General features: G+C 34.7%; 2 long non-coding RNA genes across 4 annotated transcripts; both read right to left on the reverse strand.

Moving 5' to 3' along the window:
* Positions 1 to 11,404: 11,404 nt before the first annotated feature.
* Positions 11,405 to 13,043, reverse strand: LOC107991038 (uncharacterized). 2 transcript variants are annotated; one of them, XR_007821766.1, is made up of 5 exons: positions 12,732 to 13,043; positions 12,564 to 12,666; positions 11,918 to 11,984; positions 11,725 to 11,820; positions 11,405 to 11,634 (listed from the first exon to the last, which is right to left on the reverse strand). It is a non-coding gene; the product is annotated as an uncharacterized LOC107991038 (long non-coding RNA). The 2 variants fall into 2 exon arrangements; XR_007821765.1 differs by lacking the exon at positions 12,732 to 13,043 and having other exon boundaries at positions 12,564 to 12,721.
* Positions 13,044 to 13,136: 93 nt separating this feature from the next.
* Positions 13,137 to 13,821, reverse strand: LOC107991037 (uncharacterized). 2 transcript variants are annotated; one of them, XR_007821789.1, is made up of 3 exons: positions 13,734 to 13,821; positions 13,267 to 13,357; positions 13,137 to 13,176 (listed from the first exon to the last, which is right to left on the reverse strand). It is a non-coding gene; the product is annotated as an uncharacterized LOC107991037 (long non-coding RNA). The 2 variants fall into 2 exon arrangements; XR_007821788.1 differs by having other exon boundaries at positions 13,137 to 13,189.
* Between the last annotated feature and the right edge of the window lie 11,804 nt (positions 13,822 to 25,625).

Here is a 25,625-nt window from a genome sequence, read left to right on the forward strand (position 1 = left end):
TATTACTTGAACCAAACGATCTACAATTACACTCTCCTTACTTTCTTAGTACAAGAGTTAATCTTGAACTTAAATGTCTTGCCTATCTCTCACAAAATTAAGGTGCAACTCCTTTCACACAAGGCTTCTAAATATAAAATAATTTCCTATTTACAAGAAATACAAGGTTAAAGAATTTAGATTGCTTGCTCAGCTTCCACGCGTAGCAACGCATCTTATCCTTCCTTACTTGGCCAAAAAGTCTGATCACCTAGAGAGGGAAAATTTAAAACAAAAGTTAAAGACTTAGTGAGTGATATTTTTAGAAAACCTTTTGGGCAAATAAAACTTTCAAATCATTTCATCAAATAGACTTTAACACCTCATTTTCAGCAAAACGTAAATGCGCATTAGCCTTTCATATTCCTTTCTTCCAAGAACATGAAATGTTCTCATGCATAAACTACTGTTATGTCCTTTTCATCAACAACACCCCTTAGAGAACTTCCTTGTTCATTTCTCGTTGCTCAGGCTGCCAAACTCAATACACTCTTTTTACACATTAGCCAACTTCACTCCACTATGCAGTTCTTTTCTACATGGTAGTCTTTACTCCTTATGTGCACATAATAGTTAGCTTCATTGATAGGAATAATACTAATGGTTTGATCACAAGCATCTATAACATACAATACACTCATCACATATAAACTTTACTTTAAATGTAAAAGCTTCTTTAGAAAATCATTCCTTTGAATAACATTCTTATATAGAAACAATATTACAAAACCAACATGAAACTTAGAAGAACGCTTTTGAAGTCTTTAAACATCTTGGAAAGTCACTGACAAATCCTAAGTTTTCCTTAGCTTAAAACACCTAGTCTTCAAGCTTCTTCTCACCTAACTTTTTCCTTTTCCAGGAGTGTCACTAATGATTTTTACATAATAATCCTTTCACAGTCCTTTTTCCTCTATTTATACTAATATTCAAATAGATTAGTCATCCTTAAGTCCTTAATAGCTTGCCAACTCCTACTTGGAACTTTACACGTGTAACATTAATGTTTATCTTAACCATGCTTAAGCTTAACTTTACACGTAAACAACTATCAAATCAAGATTAAACATTCCTTACTGGCTTCGTCTTGCGTTGAACTCTAATTAAATGCCTATTTTTTGTATTGAACACATACTTCTTCAATTCATCACCTCATTACAATAGCAATGCCAGTTTCCAAACGCATGCTCCCTCTTATTACGCCTTTTCTTCTCACTTAGTCAAAATAACTCTTCTATTCAGACATAGGTCCTACAGTTCACAAACAGAATCATTAATGTTCCAATCTACGTGTGTAAATATCTTAGATGGTTTCACTACAGGGATGAAAACCCTTTACAACGGAAGAATTACAGAAACTCAATTTTAATTGGAACCTTAAAAATACCAATACATTGGCAAAAAATAGAAAAACAATTTTTTATGGTTAAACATGTTTTGAAGAAAAATACAGAGAAGAAAAAACTTAAGCTCGTTAACGACTCTGAATCTACCAATCACCAAATTTTGGGGCACCACCACTTGGAAACTTTTCTATTCTCTTATTGAGATGATTTGTGGGAACCAAAATTGGAAGAAGGAAATTTTTCTCTATGAGAGAATTTTTTCAAAGAGAATGGAGAGTCTTCTTCTTCGCAGAACTCACCCGTTGTGATTGTTACACAAATAATTCCCACTTCTTCAGATGGAAGAAGTGGAAAGTTGGAGATAATAAATGGGAACGTGGGAAAACTACCCACGTTCCCTATTAACTTAATAATAATTATTAAATTAATATATATTAAACTAATTAATTAATTTAATTTAATAATTGATTAATTTAATTTAATAATTAATTAAATCATATTTAATTAATATTTTCATTTAAATCATATTTAAATGAATATCTCTCGCATAACCTATAGTTTTAATTTAATTAATTAATTAAATCAAATTTAATTAAATCAAATTAAATTAAACTATTAATTAATTCTCCAATTAACTAATTTCTAAATTAAATATCTTATATTTAATTTAATCCATAATTTGAATCATATTCAAATATAAATTTCTCTCATAACTTATAGTTTTAATATGTATCATATACACATTAAATTTTAACTTATAGTTTTAATATGAATCTAATTCAAATTAAACTAATATTTGAACTTATTCAAATATTTTATTCTCTCGTAATTTAATTTTGAATCATATCCAAAATTAAATTTATATAATAAAGTCTAATTAAAATATAAACTTTATATTATAATGTATCAATATACATTATATTAATTCCCAAAGTAAATTTGAACATTTCAAATTACAACCAATATAAATAAATCGCATTACTCTTTATGAGCTAGGAAGGGGGCTTAATGGACCTACAGATCAGAAGCTACAACGATATGAGATTAATTAGCTAAACTCATTAACTACATTAATCAATATTCGTTAACTGTGTACACTCCACTAAAGACTCACAGCTGAACTTTTCTCACTATAGATATATTTCTGTGTCCACGGATATAGACCAATACCAGTAAGTTAGTCCTTCACAAGTGTTCGTAACACCAACTGGGTCAAATTACCATTTTACCCCTAGGTTACCTCTAGTCCTTACATACGAGTGCTCCTCTAATGAACATCCTGTTTATGGTCAAACCACTAAACAGAAACTTCTCTCGTGCCATAAAGAGGGTAGGGCCCTTTGTTCAAGTCCCGGAGACACCATTTAAGGGAACACTTATCTACTTACCCTAAAGGTGGGAATGAGTGAATTCCATCTTGTGTGATTATGTTCCCAGCTCCCCACTTGGTCTTGTCCCCAAAATGATAAGCATATTGAGTCGACAATTTGGCCACTCTCACCCGTACAAATTAAAGGACAATCCCTCGCAAACAGGAGTTCATAATACACTCAGGATTAAGACTAAGTCACCTAGGTCATCCTAATGAAATAGAAATCTAACTAGTTAACGGAGTTACATCTAGTGATTACTATTTCGTGGTCCAGTCTTATGCAAACTCATTGCATAGGGTACCCTCACTTGTATGTCGTATACGTGAACACATTTGATCAATGTGTTTGTATCAAATACAAAGTGAGCCGTATCCATAGTGTTAACAGGATAAGGTACCCAACCTTAACCTTATACTATAGACCCTTTAAGCTGATCTTGAACATTGATTCCTGTATGTCTCTACATACTGTTCAAGACTCATCAAACAGATTAGGATGTTAGTTTATTGGATTTAGGTTATTAAGGCAAAACTAATAATATAATCAATAACACTTATTGAAATTATAATAATAAAACACTTTATTAATGGCAGTCAATTGATTATATTTACTATCTACGAGTTTTAGGACATAAAACCCAATATTCACTTCATTTTCATGCTCTATATTTTCTTTATTTCTAAATAATTCATCAACTTTTACATCTATATCACTATCCCCATCATTACCAGATTAAAAAATAACTAGATATTCAGGTAGCATCAACATATTTAATCAGTTATTAAAGTTCAAAAAAGAATCAAGACCATCATTTATTTCAATAATACTATAATCAAACAAAACATACTTGCCCAATCAGTCAAAACCCCAAATCTAAACACTTTAAGTTTTTATTCCAAAATATGCACACACTAAGTTTGAAAATTTACATATAAATACATATTTTTATAAATTTATGAAATAAAAGTACAAAACCATAAAATCAAATAATTATACAATTCACATATCAACAATACTATGAATTTAAGCCCTTAAGCCCGAAAATTTACATATCAATACACTAAAGTTTAAGTCCTAAAATATAAATCAAACCCTAACATAGTACCAGGTACACGATTTCAATATATTATTTTTGACAATGTTTTACAAAATAACATTATTAAAACAAATTATTTATGAATAAACAAAAATATATGTTAAAATGTAGAAAATAATTATACCTTAGTACACTTAAAAAAGTAATGATCAAATGATGGGACGGTGACGACCACAAAGAGAAGACAAGAGAAAGAAACGACAAAAAAAGAGAAGGCAACCACATAAGAGAAGAGAATGAAAGAAAAGAGGCAAAATGCTTCTGCTAAAGGAGGTGAAAGTTTCTTTAAGTGAGGAAGTCCTGTACCCCGTCCACGACTTCCATGCTAAGTCTTGGGCCGCGTACAGGACAAGGCATTGAAGTCATGGATCCGATCCATGATTGCATGCATGCCAAACACATGGCAACGTTTGTCACACCCTATCCCAAAGCACCTCCTTACTAGGCTCGAGAAGTGACATGAAGCCAACCGACTTCGTTCTTCTTCTAACGACACTTGGAAATCCTACTTAACCTATAGTTCTTATCTATCTCTTTTTAAATAACTTAGACTTAAAGTGCGGAAAAAAATGTCTAACTTGGAATTTATAAATATCTTTGCAAAACATATTCAGGTTTACCCAACCAATGGACAACCTGTTCAACAATCTTATATAGACAAAATTAAGTTCAAAGTTCAAACTATGGTGACACCAAACACAATGAAAGTCAAAACTCTTATACTAGTCTATTATAGACAACGACAACTAATTCCTCTATTAGCTTAGTTACACTTTATCATGCATGCATGGAATGAGTTGTACAAAAATCTAGTCAAAACTTCTAGCATAGGTAGGCGGAGCTTTAACAAGCATCAGAATCAATCTTTACCTATAAAGAAAATAAAATATTGAAAGGATAAGCTATAAAGCCTCATGATTAATTGCTTTTGAAACAAAACATGATGAAAACTTTGAGCAAAATCTACATAGACTTTGCAAATCAACTTTTTTTTCAACTTTCTCTTTTCTTTCTTGTTATACCTTGAACTCTTTGTATCTACGGGATGAAACTCGAGGCATGGAAACCCTATCCCATGACACAGTGCCTGCGAGGCAAAGCTTCAGGCATCATTAACACTTTATCTCGCTATAGCTATCATGAGATAGAAAATTGAAGCGTTTGTAGAGGCCCTCATCTCTTACATAGTCTATATGATGGAAACTCTAGGTATCTATTGGATACCCTCCCCACACGACCTCTGCGCACAGGACAATCTCCCAAGTAGGGTTACTATCAAATCAAGACATCTCGGTGTAGACTTAAACATATTCAGAAATCACATGCCAAAACTTTAACTTACTTAAGTTAACAAGCTTATGAAAAACTCTTGCATTATACAAGTCTCAAATCTTACTTTGCTTTAGATAATTTCTTTGCTCAAGTACTTGCAGAAACTCAGCATTCAAACGCAGTTTCTTAAATCTTATGTTTTAATAAACATTTCTCGATTTGAATGCTTTAGAGATTTAACTCAATCATGCTTTCTCATAACTCATTTCTAAACTTGAAACTCATGTTTTGTAAATAATTTCATAACTTTAGCATATTCAAATGCTTAAACTAAAGCATGCTTTAAAACATAAATTCTTAAATCAAGCTTAGAAATTCATTTTAAATTCATTTTTGTCACTCACAACTTTTGATTAGATTCTTGGTTTATAGATTTTCCCTATTTCCTCTTACCCTGAAAATAACAAGAAAATATCAAGTAAATCATGGTTTTCAACTAACAGAAGCTTCTTCAACTTCTTAGTGTTTCCTTCTCTACTCAAGACAACTCTCTTCTTACTAACCTTGATTTCTTTGAACTCTTTGGTGGTCTTAGCTTGCTCAAGATCGGTTTTTCAAGTTTTTCCTAGCTCCACCGAGCTTCCAATAGATTTAGAGTCTAACACAACAAGCCCTAACTTAGCAAACTTGCTCTTAAGCTTCTTAAATAAGGAAGAAGAAACTTAGACTTACTTGGATTTAAACCTTAGGCATTAACCCTTCCTCTTTAACCCAAACTCGTCGAAGACAACAACTTTTTTGATGCCTCTTGACTGAACACCCAACTGAAGCTTGGCGTCAAACTACCGTCTTGATTTGACTTCACTCTTGCAAGGAAACTCAACTTCTCTCTACTTCTTCTCTCTAGTTTGCTCTTGAAGTGAAATAGTGAGAAATGAGGATCTGCTGTTTTTAAAAAACTCCTTATGTCCAGAAAATGCTAAACCCTTGCATGATAGAAATTTTTGGAAATTTGTTCATCACACGTCTTTAAGTGATCCCGATCGAGAACAACCCAAGATCTTCACTCTTCTTGGTTAAACACGCCCAAAACATGCCCGAGAACCCTAATATTTCCTTTTTTTTACGTTCAGTCTCGGCCAAACACGACCCTAAGATAGCTCGAGACCTATCTCTAAAACCTTTCTACTTCTCATCTTGGCTTACCACAGTCTTTAGATGGTCCGAGACACAACTCCAAAACCTTTATGTCTTCCAACTTGGTAGACAAGCACCGAGATGCTCTTAACTTAGCACCAGAATTTTCTCTCTATTTTCCATCTCGCTCGGGATTACTTAAGGCTGCCCGAGATTCTTACTTCTATCTTTTCTTTGCCTTTTCTCTCGATCGAACAATATTAAGTCTGGACACTTCTGTCCTGAGATCTTTTAGCCTTTTCTCAACTTTTTAGCAAACAAATGAGATAGAAGATACTGGTATTACAACGTTGACTGCGAATGAGGACGAACAACTCATCGGAGTCGTAGACCATGTCCATGACTTCAATGCCTTGTCGTGTACCTGGTTCACGACTTCAAAGCGCTGTCATGGACAGAGTTCACGACTTAACCTAGTTGTGGACTCTGTCCACCACTTCACTACCCTATTTTGTACAATAGTTTTCCTCCTACCTTATTTTTGACATCATTTTTTAAAATAACATTATTTTTAGAAAAAATCTTTTATTTGTGTTACCTCAACTTTAAATGTGTCGAGTAGCAAGTAATGTAAATTTTGAAAAATAATAAATAAAAGAGTGAGTTAAGAAGCATTAAGAATAGAAAATGAAAATTGAGTACAAGTACATGTACAAAACCAGTTGGTTCCATAAACTCATTTTGTGATGTTGCAAGCAAAATGTGAAAAATTTTGGGTTTCTAGAAAAGTGTTGTTTTGGATTTGTGAGAATTGTGGTTAAATTATGAAGAAAAAACAGTAAAAAATAAAAATATATATTTTTCCTTTTTAACAAAATGCATTTTTGATCTAAGGTAAAAACTTTTTTTAATAAAATACATTTTTATTTGAGGTTTGAAGTTGATGTCTATTTGGTTACTGAAATTACTCGAAAAAATTTATATTCAATATGCTTTCACCAAAATAATAGTAAGTATTTGATTATGATGACATAATTTTGTCTATTATAAATTGAATTGCGGTGGAAAATAAAGATTATTGAGTCATTTTTTAAAAAAAAAAAGAAGATAATTTTAAATAAAATGAATTCTAAGGAAGTTAAACACTCCACGTACTTTTGAATCAACACAAAAAGAAAATAGAAAATGTAATTATTGGCTTAGTTTATCAATGATTTTTAATTCTAGAACACTTTAAAATAGTAAGGTAGTAAAATAAGATTGTGATTTTCATGATTGGTTTTGTTGAATGATTTGTATTAAAGAAAACACAACTTAATGGGTTTGACTTCACGAATATCTTCGAGTCTTTCCCTTAAATTATTACAAAGTATTAACCATTGTAACACAAAAATAAAGTCAAAAAAAAAAGTTAGATAAATCAATGTGATAATGTAACAACCCAACTCCTTATACTATGCCTAAATAAAATCCTAACTCACAGATGAATAAGGATCTAAAAATCCAGTTGGTTTAACTTACCCAAAAATCGAGACCGAATTCGATTTACACTTAGTTGGACAATTTTCCAGCTCAGTTTCCAGTTAAATCTAATCAATTTAATCTAACAATCAAAATTTCATTAATTAGAGTCCAAATTCAATATTTATTGGGCACTAATCCAAAACCCAATCAAGACTTACCAAAATAGGTGAAAAACCAAAGAATAAGCTAGGTAGCTCAAAAACGGCTTGAAAGGCAGGGATCGGCTTGGCTAAGGCAGAGAAAATTAGCTCGGGTAGGCTGCTCACACGTGTAAGGGAAGCTCACATACATAGGGGCGGCTCGGCTAAGGTTGCCCGCGACTTGGACGCTAGCTTGGCTCACACGGGCGACTCGGCGGGTTCGCACAATTGTGCTCACAAGATTTGAACTTCACGTGCGTAGGTTGCTAACGGAGACGGCTCGCGACAGCTTTCAACGGTCAACAACGCTCGACTTTGATGAAATAGTGGAGACGACCCACGACAAAATGAGGCGGCAGCTGACAGTAATGATGCAACAACGAAGACGATTCAAGCGAATGCGGGCGATCGGTTAAAGGTTGCAGACGGCGACGCATGAAACGACAGATGAAGGCGGCTTGTAGACAACGGTGTGACTCGCCTCAGATCTACAGCTGGGATGTTCGGGGGGCGGTAGACACTACTACATATTTGACCTTCTTCGATGTGCAAAGCACGTCAAAAAATATCTACCTTGATGGTCTTTGCCCATCATGTAGGCAGACATCAAGAAAGCCCGACCATCAAGTTTTCTTGATGGTTAAAACATGTCATCCAAAGTTCTTTCTTGATGGTATTGGCCATCAAGAAAAGAAACTTCGATGTTTTTTGCCTATCAAAGAAATTGAAAAGCCTATCAAGAAAATCACTTCTTGATGGCCAAAACATGCCATAAAAAACTATTTCTTGATGGTATTGACCATAAAGAAAGAAGACTTTGATGTGTTTTGCCCATCAAGGAAACTAAAAAGTCCATCAAGAAAACCAGTTTACTTGATGGTCAAAACATGTCATCAAAAACCTATGCTTGATGGGATTGGCCATTAAGAAAGGTGATATTGACGTCTTTTGCCCATCAAGAAAGTGGATCAGTCCATCAAGTTAGTCCTTCTATTAACGGGTTTTACTCGTCAACAAAACTTTATTATTGACTTTTTTAGCCCGTCAACTATAACAACTTTAGAAAAAAAAAAGGTCATTACCACCCGCCCATATATGTGACTTGATCGACCTCAAACAATATAAAAAACTAAAAACACCAAAAACTGAAAATATGCAAAATTCATTACATACAACTACAAACTAATTCAAACAACTCCTGCAAATTCGTATAAACTACATAACCCTCCACCACAACTCCAAAACTACATAACCCACATAACTCCAGAACTCCAACAACTTGAAACTTCTAACTTCACAACTTATGTAAAATCCATTACATACAACTACAAACCTAGTTCAAACTGTTGGGGTTGATGCCCTAAATCTCGTGGTCTTGTAGTTTGTAATTGTATATATTATACAAACTTTTTATTTATTTAATAAAATAAAGTGTTTTATTTTATTTGATATTTAGTTGCATTAACTCACAAAACCAATAAACTAACATCCAAGGTTATCTTCTGTAACCTAAACATGTATGTGGAGACATACAAGTGGATCATGTTTAAGTGATAACCTAAATGGTCTATAGTAAATGGATAAGGCTGGATACCTTATCCTGGTGACACTACGAATACGGCCTGCTTTGTAGTTGTTACAATTGTTCTAAAGTGCTACAAATGATTTGATCCTAATCATTTATGTCGAGACATTAGAACGGGGGTATTCTATACAAAGAGTTTGTATCAGACCGGACCATGAAATGAATAGTCTCTCTTATTAACACCGTTACTAGTTGAGACTACATTTCACCAGAATGACTATAGGTGACTTGACCTGAATCTTGAGTGAGTGGTGAACTCCTGCCTATGTAGGCGATCCTTTGATTTGTATGGGTGAGAGTGGCCTATGTATCCGACTCAATATGCCTACCATTTTGGGGATTCGTCTGATTGGGGAGCTGGGAACGCAGCTACACAAGAAGGAATTCACTCCTTCTCTATAGATAGAGTAAGTAGAGAATTTGCTCTCTTAAGGGTTGATTTCAGGGCTTGAACAATGTGGCGCCACACCCTCTCTTGGCCTGAGAGGAGTTCAGTTATAGTAGGACTATAATTATTGTTCATTAGAGGAATCAATGGTACTTAAAGAGTTAGATGTAACTACAGGGGCAAAACGGTAATTTTTGGCCTAGCTGTACTTACGAGCAATTTGTGAAGGGTCATTGCACTGTTGATTGGTTATATCTAATGGACACAAAAATATATCTACAGTTAGAAGAGTGCAACTATTAGTCTTTAGTGGAATGACTAATAGTTAATGAATAGAGATTAAATTTAATTAAAGAGTTTAATTAATTAATCTCATTTCATTAGAGCTTCAATCTGTAGGTCCATAAGGTCCCCTTGTTAGCTCAATAAGGATAAATGAGAATCAAATTTATTTTGGTTTAATTTGAATTGTTCAAATTGATTAAAGGGAATAAATTGTATATGATACAATTAATATAATGTATTTGATACATTATAATGTAAAGTTTTTTTATGAGAGAAGTTAATATTTGAATATGATTCAAATAATAATAATAATAATATGAATAAGATTAATAAATAAACTATAGGTTAAAATTGAATTCGATTCATATTAGAACTATAGATTATATGAGAGATTTAAATCATTGGTTATATTATATATGATATAATATAAAGTTTATATTATATGAGATATAATATATTTGTAATTAAATTTATATTAATTTTATATTATATGTGATATAATATATATTAATTAAATTTATATTGATTTAATTTAATTTAATTAATATATATATATATATATATATATATATATTTAAATAGAATAGAATAACTCCCTACGTGGGAAGGATGGGGAAGTTATTTGATAACTTCCCCTTCCATTGTTGAGATTTGTTTTAAAAGAAAAAGAAAAGGGAAGATTTTTTTTAGAACAGCACAACACAATCTTACGATCTCTCTCTGTATCCCAACAAAACAAAATTCTCTCAAAAGCTTCTTCCCTCACCAAAATTACAAAAGCCCACAACTCTCTGTGATTCTTTACTTGGAGAATAACGATGAAGATTTTGTGGTGTCACGAAGCTTGGAAGAAGAATTGGTTCTACAAAGGTCAGTTTATTTTCACATTTTCCATGAGAAGCATGTTTATTATTTTTCTTTGAATTTATTGGTTTCATAAATTGAATTTCACTCGCACGGGCGTTCATAAGCTTTCGCTTTAGGAATTCTATTCCTACAAACAACTCCTTCAAATCTGTGTGTCAACTACATAACCTGCAGAACTCATAACTCACACAAATCCAGAACTCCAAAAATTCGAAACTTTTAACTTTCCAACTTCAAATAACTAATGAAAAATATCAACAATCACAAATATGAAATTCATACCATCATACCATATAATTGAAACAAACAAGTAACATATATTTCATAAAATTACTAGACATCCATCAAATGAACTAATTAATTTTCATTAATCAACTGTAAACCAATGTTGTTCTACAAATATGATCAAGACATAATCCTACAGAAATTGACATCGTATCAAGATATACCTAAATTATAAATATAAAAACTACCTGTTCATTGCAATAAAAACATGTATCATATGTAGCGTCCTAGAAAGTCACAGTATTCCACTCTCACCATATCCAATTCAGATTGAGTATAAGGTGCTTGTCTCGTCAACTGTAAATGAAATAAATGTAATTTAATTACTAGATTGTACTAAGCGTAAGAATAATAGCTATAAGAGATGTGGTGCAATAAAATGCATACCACATCTGTAATTGTAATGCTCTTTTGCCTTGCTATGTCTTGCATGAACTTCATCACGTAATACCCACATTCTGTACTGCCCGGCTATTGAGCACACTATACACACACATATATTCAAAACACATGTTAAAATAAAAATAAATATTTAAATTGAACGCACATTATCATTTATTTATAATATAAGTACTCATACCTTAACAAAAACCCAAGTAAGAGGTCGAGCTCTTGTGTTTATTTCAGCATAAAACATTCTTAAGCCTCTGAATTAAAAAGAATAAAAAAAAATAACAAATTGCAATTTACATAATAAATATACACTTAATGTGAACTTACGGTTAAATACTTACGTGTTGACCATAGATTTCAATTCGTCTCAAACACTACCATGTCTTAACGAATCGAGTGCATACATCGTATTTGCCCGTAATGAGATGTTTAATCTTTGTTTACTAGGGAAATTTATGCTTGGAGCAAAAAAGTATTTTTGGAATTGTATAATTCCAAATTTGTGCTTTCCTATTTAATTGGAAGAGAACAAAGCTATTTTTTTCAAGAAAAAGGTGATGTATGTTGCAGACATTCAGAATAGGCTCAAAATTCTAACTTGTAATTGGTCTGAAAAAATTAATCCATTATATTCACGTAACTGTTGTCTTGCTACTATTATTTTTATAACTTCATTGAGGTATGAAATTACAGGGCCAAACGAGTTACAAAAGATATCTCCAATTGGACAAAAGAGAATCAAAACCATATGACAATTTATACCAAGAAATATTGATAAAGATAACATGCTCTAAGGATAGGTTGAAAACAAAAGAAGAAAATTGATGGCATACCAGTTGATAGATCATCAAAAGAAGAGCCTTCTCGAGCATAAGGTTGAACTGATTGTTCATCAATATCCAAACTTAATCTTTTTAATAGTGAGCAAACGCCTCCCTGTTGTCATAAATCAATCAAATGAAAACCAAAGAAACGTTGAATCAAACAATACCGAAACTAACCTGCCAAAACGAATAGCATCCATCAACCAACTTATTTGTTCTTCCCTGAAATCCACACTCTAAACCAACTTGACGAAACACCACCCAGTCCTAATGTATTGAAATAGATTCCAATATTATCCATAACATGTCAAAATAACATGTAGCATTGAAGCCAAACAACATGATCTTAATACAAAGGAAGAGCAGGATTAGCAATGGTGATTAATTTTCCTCAGCAAAGTCTTACAAGTAAACTCCGCAAGTCCAATCGGTGAACCTCATTGATCAGAATCTAAGTAGCCAAACCACAAAAGGTATACCTGATGAGGTCGAGATATTTATTAGGTACAAAAAGAAAAAAGTTCCACTAGGAACGTGAAAAGATATTCATAGTGTTGAGCATTCAAAAATTGGTATCCATTACTTCCATGAGCCTCGGATCCAGGTTCTCTCGCAATACCACCTTTAAATTAACACTGGAAAAGAAACATAAGTAAAACATTCCGCAAGGAGCCATTGACCATGAATTTAGTCACCATAGCCAATGTCCCACCCGGTCCATCCTGCACCACACCATAAAAGGCCACCACATTTGGATGGTGAAGCTTTGAAAGAATCTCAGCTTCACGCCAAAACTCTATCGTCTGGAATTTTCAAAATCAATATGTGAAATTAGAGAACATGATCATTTTGAAAATAATTATGACATAAATAGTAAAAAGAAAAATGATAATCTTATCTGTTTTAAGTTTAAAGAAAAAAGAAAGGAAGAAAGAAAGAAAGAAGAAAAGAAATTATCAGTAAGATTCCTGCCACTACTCCAACACACATAAGTTCCTCAGAATGCCAGTGAGGGGAATTGTTCATTGGTTCAACAGTTGGTAATGAAATTTTGAAACTGTAACTCGGTTTTCCAATCCCGCTTATCAATAAATATTAAACCATCAAAGCATTGTCCAATTTACTGCTAGAGATTAAAGAGATCAAATAACCTGTGAGAGATCATTCAAATTAACTTACCAATCTTTCTTGCTCTGAGGATCTACAAATGAAACAACTTTTCTTTATCTGCTGCGGCTTCAACGACGGCGGCGGGTTACAGTGGTCGACGTCCAGCGGCAGCGGTGAGATTGGATGGAGGCTTGAGATATTGAGATGGAGGTTTGAGATATTAAGATGGAGGCTTGAGTTGGATTTGGAAGAGAAATGGGGAAAATGAAAATTAGGATTAGGAGGGAAATTTTATAAATTAATTTATTTTAATAAATTAATTATTACTACCAATGCCTTCACTTTTTATTTTTATTTTAATTGATTAAATAACTCATAAATATAACAATAAATTAAATAATTTTAAATTTAATTAATGACTACACCATTTGGTCTTTTGTATTTAATGGGTTTTCTTAAATAAATTTTAAATGTAAACGGATTTATTAATTTAATATTAGAAAAAAATTTGTTCAAGTTATGTACCTAACCATTTGACTTTACTTTAAAAAAAAATTAGAAATTAATAAGAAAAATGATAAAATTAGAGTAGTGTTAATTTAATTTGGGAATAGAGTGAATGAGATAAAAATGATGAATATCGTGTTTTAGTCCATTAATGAGGGCCTGAATTTTGTGGTTAGTGGAAAATATTTTTTCTTGATGGGCATTGTCAATCAAGCTATCGTTTTCTTGATGGGCCTTGCCCATGATCTTATCACAAACCCAAAATTATAATTCTTTTTCATTATGGGCATTGCCCATCAAGATATCATGTTTCTTGAGGGACCTTGCCCATCGTTTTCTTTTATGTCCATCAAAAAACCTGACCGATCAAGAAAATTCTAAACCCATGAAGAAATCCAAAACAAATATATTAATTTTTTTTTTTTATGATGGCCATTGCAAATCAAGAAAATTCATCCCTTGATGGATCTTGTCCATCAAGAAAACCTAGCTATCTGGATGGGTATTGCCCGTCAACTAATATATTATCCATGATGTTTATTGTCCATCGAAATATAGTTTTCTTGACGTTTGCGGACCATCAACGAAACTAAGGGAACTTTGCCCATCAAGGAAATTAATAATCCACATTTTTTACAAATTTTCGTATTTCTTTAACAAAATATGGGAACTTTTCTTGAGGTACATGACCGTCAAGATAAACATTGTATCAAGAAAAATATTTTTCTTGATGGTCCTTTGCCATGACCATCAAGAAATCAAATTTTGCGTGCATCAAGAAAGATCAAATTTGTAGTAGTGAGATCAGCTCGGTTTGTGGCTACGCGGCGCGGATATTGCGCATGGGTTCGGGTAAGGGCAGTGGCTGACCAACGAAAGGTGACGGATGAAACGTGAAGATGCATGGCGAAGATAAGCGACGACGGCAGCGCAAGAGGGTGGCTAGGATTTTTAGAGTTAGGGTTTCTTTTCTTTTTTCTCAATGAAAGAGATGGCACAACTCCCTATGCCAAATTTAAACCAAAATATTATTATTATTATTATTATTTTATTTTATTTTTAACTATCCTCTTTCTTTTCCTTCTTTCCCCAAATAAACCAATCAAAATCTTCTCTCACCATTTAAAACCCATCAAATCCCCCTATTTAAATCAAATATTCTCCCTCTCTCCAATCAATTTACTTTTATCTTTCCCAAAGATAAATATTTCCCCTTACAAAAACATATCATCATTCCAACTTCAAAATCAATTAATCATATAATCATTTATATAATTAACCAAATTTCTTCCCAATAACAAATCAAATAATTCAACCAATTAACCAAATAACACCCAAAAATACAAATTTTCAAAATTAAACTTAGAATACTTAATCTTGAAATTACTTACGTTGGGGCGTTACAATCTTCCCTCCTCTGAGAAACTTTTATTCTCGAAAGTTCTAATCCTTGAACAGCTCAGGGTACTTGGCTATCATGTTATCTTCCCTCTCTCACGTGGCTTCTTCAGCTTCGTGGTTTTACCAAAGAACTTCGATCAGTGCAATCCCTTTATTACGAAGCATCTTGACCTCCCTTGCCAAAATCTCAAGGGGTTGCTCCTCATAGCCCAAGTTCACATTAATTTGTAATGGCTCAAAGTCAACTACATGTGTCAGGTCTGTGACATACTTCCTCAGCATAAAGACATGGAATACATCATGCACAGCAGAAAACGCTGGAGGCAACGCCAAATAGTAAGCTACGGGGCCAATCCGCTCAAATATCTCAAATGGCCTTACGAAACGCAGGCTTAGCTTTCCCTTCTTCTTGAATCTCAGAACAACCCTTCATAGGTGCTACCTTCAGAAAGACCATGTCTCCCACATCGAACTCTTCTACCTACTCTGTGCTGTCAACATACGAGCTCTAATCATCTGTATGGTTGCATTGATGGTCTGAACTAACTCAGGACCTAGCATTCTCTGCTCACCAACTTCACTCCAACATACAGGAGATCTATAACACCTACCATACAGAGCCTCAAACGGTGTCATGCCAATGGTAGCCTGGTAACTTTTATTATAGACGAACTCCATCAAATGAAAATGAGAGTCCTAACTCCCTGAAAACTCTAGTACACAAGCTCGCAGCATATCTTCCAAAATCTAGTTCAACCTCTCTGTTTGACCATCAGTTTGAGGATGAAAGATTGTACTGAAATCTAACCTCGTGCCCAATCCAAGCTGAAGTCCTTTTCAAAACTTTGATGTGAAACGAGCATCTCTATCAGAAACGATAGATACGGACACTCCATGCAGTCTCACTATCTTGGTCATATATAAATGTTCCCACTTACTAGCAGTGTAAGTGGATTTCCCTGGAATAAAGTGAGCTGACTTCATGAGCCTGTCTACTACAACCCAGATCACCGTATAGCCCTTCAGAGTCCTAGGTAGTCCTGTAATGAAGTCCATCGACACGCTCTCCAACTTTCACCCTGGCATACTTAAGGGTTGCAACAAACCTACTGGCCTCTACCTTGGTGCCTTCACCTGCTGGCATGCTAAGCACCTACTAACGAAGTTTTCCACTTCTCTCTTCATATTTTGCCACCAGTAGACTCACTTCAAGTCCTAGTACATCTTCGTACTGCCAGGATGCATAGAGAATGAGGAGCTATGGGCCTCAATCAAAAGCTCCGTCTTAACTACACTATCCGCTGGGATGCATAAATGCCTCTCATACATAAGTCTACCATCAGAGGACATGGAGAACTCCTCAGCTTGCCCTGCTTCTGACAGGGGACGCTTCTCAACCAAATAGGGATCATTTAGCTGAGCAACAATAATCCTCTACCTCAAGGTCGGCTGTACTGACAACTGAGCCAACTGTAAAGTAACTTCTCATACTAAAACTGCAATCTCAGCTCTCTCAAAGTCTCTAAGGAAAGGAGCTTACTTGGTGATAAGCGCTGCTGAATATGACAATTTCCTACTAAGTGCATCAGCTACCACATTCGTCTTACCTGAGTGATACAGAATTTCGCAGTCATAATCCTTTATCAACTCCAGCCATCTCCTTTGTCTCATGTTCAACTCCTTTTGGGTGAAGAAGTATTTCAGGCACTTATGGTCAGTAAAAATCTGTATATTCTCACCAAACAGGTAGTGTCTCCATATCTTCAGTGCAAAAGCCACAGCTGCCAACTCTAGATCATGGGTAGGGTAGTTCTGCTCATGATTCTTCAAGTGACGAGAGGCATAAGTAACTACCTTACCTTGCTGCATCAGAACATAACCCAATCCTTTTTTGGAGGCGTCACTATAGATCACAAAACTTCTAGACCCATCTAGCACTGTAAGGACTGGCGCAGTCACAAGTTTCTTTTTAAGCTCCTGGAAACTACTCTCGCAGGCTAGAATCCAAACAAAAGGAGTCCCCTTTCTGGTCAACTACGTCAATGGACTGGCTATACGAGAGAAGTCTTCTACGGACCTTTTGTAATAACTTGCTAGACCCAAAAAACTACGAACTTCGCTGACTGTAGATGGTCGAGGCCAACTAGTTATAGCTTCAATCTTCGCTGGGTCTACAGAAACTCCCTCACTGGATACTACATGACCAAGAAAAGACACCTTCTTCAGCCAGAACTCGCACTTAGAAAACTTAGCGTATAGTTTATTGGCTCAAAGAGTCTCCAAAACCTGATGCAAATGCTCTTTATGCTCAGCCTCTATTTTGGAGTAAACCAAGATATCATCGATAAAAACTATAACAAAAGTGTCTAAGAAATCCTTAAACACCCTGTTCATCAGATCCATAAATACAGCAGGAGCATTTGTCAAACCAAAAGACATTACAATGAACTCGTAATGTCCATATCTGGAACGGAAAGCAGTCTTAGGGATGTCACTGTCTCTAATCCTCAGCTGGTGATAGCCTGAACATAAATCGATTTTAGAGAAAACAGTAGCTCCTTGCAGCTGATCAAACAAGTAGTCAATCCTTAGAAATGGATAGTGGTTCTTGACTGCCACCTTATTCTGCTCTGTAATCAATGTAAAGATGCATCGATTCATCATTCTTCTTCACGAACAGTACTGGTGCTCCCCAAGGTGACACACTAGGTCGCATGAAACCCTTGTCCAATAACTCCTGCAACTGGACATTCATCTTTTTCAGCTCTGCCGAGGCCATTCTGTAAGAAGCTGTAGATATTGGAGTAGTGCCTAACTCTATCTCAATAGCAAAATCGATCTCCCTGCGAGGTGAAAGCCTGGAAGCTCATCAGGAAAAATGTCGGGGTATTCTCTCACCACTGGCTCAGATGACAAGGAAACCTCTGACTCTCTAGTGTTCACTACGCTAACCAAGATACTCCAAGTACCCTGGTTGAGTAGCTTACTGGCTTTCATGGTTGAGATGACTTCGGGTAGGACCACAGTCCTTGCCCCCTTAAACTTGAAACTAGCCGCTGAATGAGGGTTAAAAGCTACCTCTTTTCGAGAACAGTCTATACTTGCATGGTTGGCAGACAACCAATCTACGCCTAAAATTACATCAAAATCTCGCATGTCTAAAACTAGCAAAGTTACATCTAACACATGGTTTGCTATCTCTACTTGACATGCCTTTATCTTATCTTTAGACAACATGATTTCTCCCGATGGAGTAGAAACATATAGTATACTACTTAACGGTTCTACTTCTAAACATATTTTTTGAACAAAAACTGAGGATATGAAAGAATGGGATGACCCAGAGTCAAACAATACCAATGCGAAGTGTCCCGAAATTGGGAGCGTACCTGTCACTACGGTACCAGCTTGCTCTGACGAATAGTGGCAAAGACTCTTCCCTACTAGGAAGTAGGAGTCTGGTTTGAAGTAGTCTCAAGCAGTTTCTGAGGACAAAAGTCAACTATATGCCCTGGTTACTTACACCTAAAACAAACTCCACTTCCTGCTAAGCAACGACCTCCATGAGATCTTCCACAGCTACGACAAGCAGATAACTCTCTCAAAGTTCTTCCTACAGCAGCAAGCTCTTGGCGATGCCGCTGAAAGGACCTCCTGGCCTCAGGTTCTTCTATAGAGTTATAGTAGGCTGCAATTCAACCTTCCTCTTCTGACCTGGGGTTGACTCTCTTCCAGTAGTCTTGAACAGATTAGCTTTCTTGTGCAGACTCATATCCACTGTCAGGCGCAGTGCATCAGCATGGGTGGTTGGCCTGAAGGCTCGAACAAAACCTTGGAGATTTAGTTTGAGACCTCTAACGAACTTATCGATCCTGGCAGCCTCATCCTTCACTACATCAGGAGCAAAACAGAATAACATATTGAACTCTACATCATACTGCTCCACAGTCATGTCGCCTTGCTCCAGGTTCAAGAACTCTTCCTGTTTAGCGTACCTCAGGTTGGCAGAGAAGAATTTTCCATAGAAGCTCTCCTTGAACTGCTCTTAGGTTATCTTGCTGACATCACCACCCAACATCCTCTCAGTAGTCTCCCATCAGGCGGTACCTCTATCTTCCAAGAAGAAAACTGTGCACTGAACCTTCTGGTTATTAGGACACTTCATGTACCGGAAGATGGTCTCTATAGAAGTCAACCACATCTGGGCCTTGGTGGGGTTATCCATGGATTCGTCAAATATTTTAGGATTGTACTTTCTAAAGTCTCTTAGATGCTTGGCCTCTACTGACAGTTGGTCTGGCACGGGCTAAGATTCCATTGGGGCTGGAGGAGGGACGATCGGAGTCTGCTAGGCAGCATGAAACGGTGCTAAAGCATCCCTCAGCATATCCTGGTATCTCTTCTCCATTGCAGCGAGTTATGCTTAAGTGACGGCTGTCGTAGGGTTGGCAGCTTGTACGATAGATAGCTCTCCAGGCTGGGTACGTCCAGTTCCTAGGCCTCCCCTACCACCTCTACATGCACCTTTATGTGGCTGCATTTTTCCTAAATTACACCTAGCAAAAGTTTTCACAATACAGTCATAACATTCATACTTTAACTAGTTTAATTCAAGCAAAGTTATAAACATAACATCATCTTAATCATAAAACATACCTGGCGAGTGACGAAGGACCGTATTAGCCATAAAGGTAAAACAAAGACAAAGACTTACATCGTAAGTCAGTCTGCAGAACCTAAAAATTTAGACTCTAATACTAATTGTAACGATCCAACTTCTTATACTAAACCGAAGTCATTACTAATTTAAAAGATAAGTAAAATTTCTTAAATTTAAAAAGTAGAAAATAAAACAAAACCTCAAGTACTCATTAAAAAATAAAAACAAATATACGTGAAGATAAAATTAAATAAAATCCTAACTCGCAGATGAATAAGGATCCAAAAATCCAGTTGGTTTAACTTACCCAAAAATAGAGGCCGAATTCGATTTACACTTAGTTGGACAATTTCCCAGCTCAGTTTCCAGTTAAATCTAACCAATTTAATCCAACAATCAAAATTTCATTAATTAGAGTCCAAATTCAATATTTTTTAGTCACTAATCCAAAACCCAATTGAGACTTACCAAGATAGGTGAAAAGCCAAAGAATAAGCTAGGTGCTTCAAAAACGGCTTGGAAGACAGGGATCAGCTCGGCTAAGGTGGAGAAAATCGGCTCGGGTAGGCGGCTCACATGCGTAAGGGCAACTAACACGCGCAAGGGCAGCTTAGCTGGGGTTGCGCGCGGCTTGGACACTGGCTCGGCTTATACGGGCGGCTCGACGACTTCGCACAGGCGTGCGCACGGGATTCGAACTTCACGTGCGTAGGTTGCTAACGAAGACGGCTCGTAACGGCTTCTGACGGTCAACGATGCTCGACATTGACGGAATAGTGGAGACTGCTGACAATGGAATGAGGCGAGGGCTAACAGAAGCGATGCGGCGGCTGATGGAAACGATGCGACAACGAAGACAACTCAAGCGAACGTGGGTGGTCGGCTGAAGGTTACAGACGGCGACAAACGAAGGCGGCTTGCAGACGGCGGTGCAACTTGCCTCGAATCTACGACTGAGATGTTTGAGGGCGGTAGATCGGCTCGGGTTGTGGTTGTGCAGCGCGGATCTTACGCACGGGTTCGGGTAAGGGCAGCGGTTGATGGAGCGGCTGATGAACGGAAGTTGGCGGAGGAAATGTGAAGATGCGTGGCAGAGGTGAGCAGTGGCGGCAGAAGAGGGTGGCTAGGGTTTTTAGGGTTGGGGTTTCCTTTTCTTTTCTCAATGAAGGAGATGGCACAACTCCCTATGCCAAATTTAAACCAAAATATTATTATTATTATTATTATTATTATTATTTTATTTTATTTTTAACTATCCTCTTTCTTTTCCTTCTTTCCCCAAATAAACCAATCAAAATCTTCTCTCACCTCATTTAAAACTCATCAAATTCCTCTTTTTAAATCAAATATTCTCCCTCTCTCCAATCAATTTACTTTTATCTTTTCCAAAGATAAATATTTCCCCTTACAAAAATATAGCATCATTCCAACTTCAAAATCAATTAATTATATAATCATTCATATAATTAACCAAATTTCTTCCAAATAACAAATCAAATAATTGAACCAATTAACCAATAACACCCGAAAATACAAATTTTTAAAATTAAACTTAAAATGCTTAATCTTAAAATTACTTACTTTGGGGCGTTACAGATAATCGAAATTACAAGGCAAAACAAACATATAAAAAGAAGAAAAGGCAAACCTAAATAGAAGAGAAACTCAAATGTTTGTAAAGAAACATGATTGAAATGAATACTTTATAGAGTGGTAGAAGACATAAATTACAAAAATTTATCTTTTAGAATCTCATCATTGAATATAAAATCATAAATTGTAGAAATTAAATTATTGAAATAAATAGATAAAAAAAACTTTGTATGTTCTAACATCTTTTATCTCTTAAATAAATTTAACGTGTTAGATATTGGATGTGAGAATTTGAAAGATAACTAAATAGTTCGGAGGTGTTTGGGGCGAAAAATGAGTTATTATAGTCCCTAAGTTATTATAGTTTGATTAAAATAGTTTGTATTTGGAGCGTAGATTATTTTAATTTGGATTATAATATTATGTGTTTGGTGAATAAATTATTTTAGTTTGATAAACAAATAGTAAATATTATAGCAAAAAATAAAAAATATTATGAATGTCAAATAGTAAAAACTATAGCAAATAGTGGTTAATGTAGCTAATTGGAGACTTTTAAATAATATTTAGTGTAGCAAGTTGTGATTATTATAGTTTTAGATAATCTTTGTTCTAAACGACTTCTTAAGGTTAAATTTATTTTTTTTATATAAAATAAATTATTCTTATTATAATTATAAAAGGATATAATTGTTAAAATTCTTTTAAAAACCCATGAGTACGTGCTATTTTATTTTATTTTTTAATATAGAACAATAGCTAAGATTTCTTTTATATATATAACTGAGATTTATCTCAAAATATAGTATATGTTACAATTTTATGACTTGTTAGGAGGGTAAATTGGACTAAAAATGATTCTTCCCTCCAGCTACTTTTTTTAGATTTCTCAAACTTTAGTAACTAACATACACGAACATAGACTTCTCGGTCACTAACATATCATTATATCATTTAAGTCATACTCATTTTGGCTAAAAATATAAAGATCAAATTGTAAATATACAAATCAAAGGGACATAGTTCAACTAGTATAAAGTAGGTAAAAAAACTCTTTTTAGTCCTCAAGTTTTGAAGACTATGTGTACTTAGTCCTCGGGTTTTAAAAATATAGCTTTTTAGTTCCAAAGTTTATAAAAATAAACATATTTGGTCCCTCACTTTCCACAACATACCTTTTTATTCTAAATAATTGCATGGCATTTTAAATTAATTAGAAGAATAATTTCTAAAAATTGTACCGTCACTTATTTTTTTTCATTTTAAATATTATATAATTATTTTAAAATAATCAAACAAAAATACTTTTAGGACTTTTAAAAGTGGCTTGCACATAAGACAAAATATAAAATGAAAATGAGTCCATGACCAACACTTTACAATTTGAAAGAATGATAATTAACAACCTCAGCTCAAATGAAATCATGGAACGATCAAAATGCCCTCATAGTTAAAATTGTGGAACTGGATTGGATTATCGTCTAATTGTTATCAAATTGTCCTCTGAATATTACTAATTATCATGATATTGATTGCTATTTGATTGTTGTTTGATTACTATATGCTATCTTATATTGATTATTAATGATACCGATTTGTCATCTCAACGTTATTTAATTTAATATTGATTTTTATTTAATTGCAAATTATATTGATTCCTATCTAATGACCTTACTTACTTATTTATTTATTTATTTATATATATATATATAATTATTAATTTTCTGATAATCAATCTATTACATTTCATCTAAGTAGTTTTTAATTATCATATTGTCATATTTCTATTTTTCTTTTCTTTTTTTCAATTGCTAAGAATTTTTGTTATTACATTGCGATTTTCATTTAATTACCTTGCATTTTTTTTTTTTTGTTAATTACCTAGGAACATAGAAATCAAAAGTGTCTTATAAACATGGAAATTAAAAATGTACATTTTTAAAATGTAGAGACCAAACGCATATATTCATCACGACTTGGAGATTAAAAAGTTAATTTTGTTTATAAAGTATGTATTGCTACCTCAAAGTCGGGTTTAAACAGTCCAAGAACAGGTGACCCAAAATTGGGGAGAAAATGAAATTTCACCTACCTTTGAAATGAAGTTTTTTTTTTTTTTTTCCCCTTTACTAAGATAATATTCAGGTAAATTTACAAAAATAAAACCTCACACGCACGGATTGATCTTTTACTCTGTCCTTGTCTCATTGTGTTGCTCTCCTTATTCTCTCAACCTCTTCTCCAATTTCCTCTCTCCTGCTCTCCCTTCACTCTTTCTCACTATCTCCCTATTACTCTCTCCTTAGTCTCCTCTAAATCACTCACTCTTGATCTCCTCTTCCTGTCTTACTCATCCGCTCCATTACGTTTTGACGTTCCAATGCCCCACGACGATGCTTCCATAACATTTCGGTGGTTGTTGACAAATGGAGAAAGAAAAATGAAAATAATCAGCACAAATAGGGGAAGGAAAATTGAGTAGTGAATTTTAAAAACGTGAGACAAAAACTATTTTGAGACTGATATCAAGTATTTTAGTTGATTATCTCCTCTTTTAAATCTTCCACTGATGCTACGCTCAAATATAGAAATAAATCTACAGCAATGGATGTTTAAGATTTTTAATGAACTAATAAAGGAAATTAGTTTAAGGTATAAATAGATTTTTATATCAGGCAGAGTGATTTTAAAAGACTTGTAATTCTCGTCCTCATTGATCAATCTACATCTACAGAGCAATTTTGGTAACACAATTCAATCAAAAGAGTTCCAAAACACACAAATGAAAATTACAATCATTTCAACAAGTAGAATCTCAATGCACACAAGTCCAAACATGAAATCTTCAATCCAAAGGTACAATAAAGGCTGAAGCTGCATCACTGTAAACAAATCAAACACTGAGAAACAGTTTTAAACTATACAAACTACAAATGCTCAGACCAAATGTTGAAACTCCATAGTTGACCTTCACATAACTTGACCCACTTTTCCCCATGAACTCGTTAGAGCCCCGCGCCAATGCCAGTTCTGTAGAAATGGGGGAAGAATGGTCATCAACAGGAGAAGGAAAAAACGAAGACATATTCTGGGAAGTTCTATCTGGTGAAACATGCGGAGAAACCGATATGGAAGAGGCAGCCACTGGAGACGAGACAAAAGTTGTGGCCACAGACAAGGCCACACAGAAGCAAACCGCGGCCATAGCCTTTGATGCAGAGAGATCTCAGTAAGAAATTCAATAGCTACCAATGAAGAAGAAATAACTAGTATACAAAGATTTATGGGAATTATGGCAAAAGAAGCGGATAACCCCAGTAGAAGAGAGAGTTTTGGTAAGTGGGTAACTGTTGGCAGAGAGATGGAGCATCACGGGGATGACAGTTTTATCCGCAAGAAGTTACCAAATGAGATCGTTTTGTAAGTTTTCTGATACAGAAACACTGTTTTCTCTTTGATCTGTTTGTTTTTTGGCTGGTTTCTTTCTTCAAAGTACAGAAAGATTTCACCATTAAGTGAGATCTGAGAAGAATTGCCGTTTAATGGGGTACAAGAAGTTCCACAGTCTCAAAGGGCTCTCTTTTTTTATTCTAAACTCAGACCCACAACCCATGTGACGGCACCGTTTTATGACAACATGAAAAAGCTTTCTTTCTACTTTCTAGCAGCAATTTGGTTGTCCATGACCTTTCGCTTCAATTTCTTCAAGGACAACCAACGTAAAAGTATTTTTATGCCAACAGGAGTTTTTGCTTCCACTTAACAATGTCTGAAAATGATAAGAAAGAAAAAGAACAACA

The sequence above is a fragment of the Cucumis melo genome, chromosome 6 (assembly GCF_025177605.1).
Source record: "Cucumis melo cultivar AY chromosome 6, USDA_Cmelo_AY_1.0, whole genome shotgun sequence".
Taxonomy (NCBI): Eukaryota; Viridiplantae; Streptophyta; class Magnoliopsida; order Cucurbitales; family Cucurbitaceae; genus Cucumis; species Cucumis melo.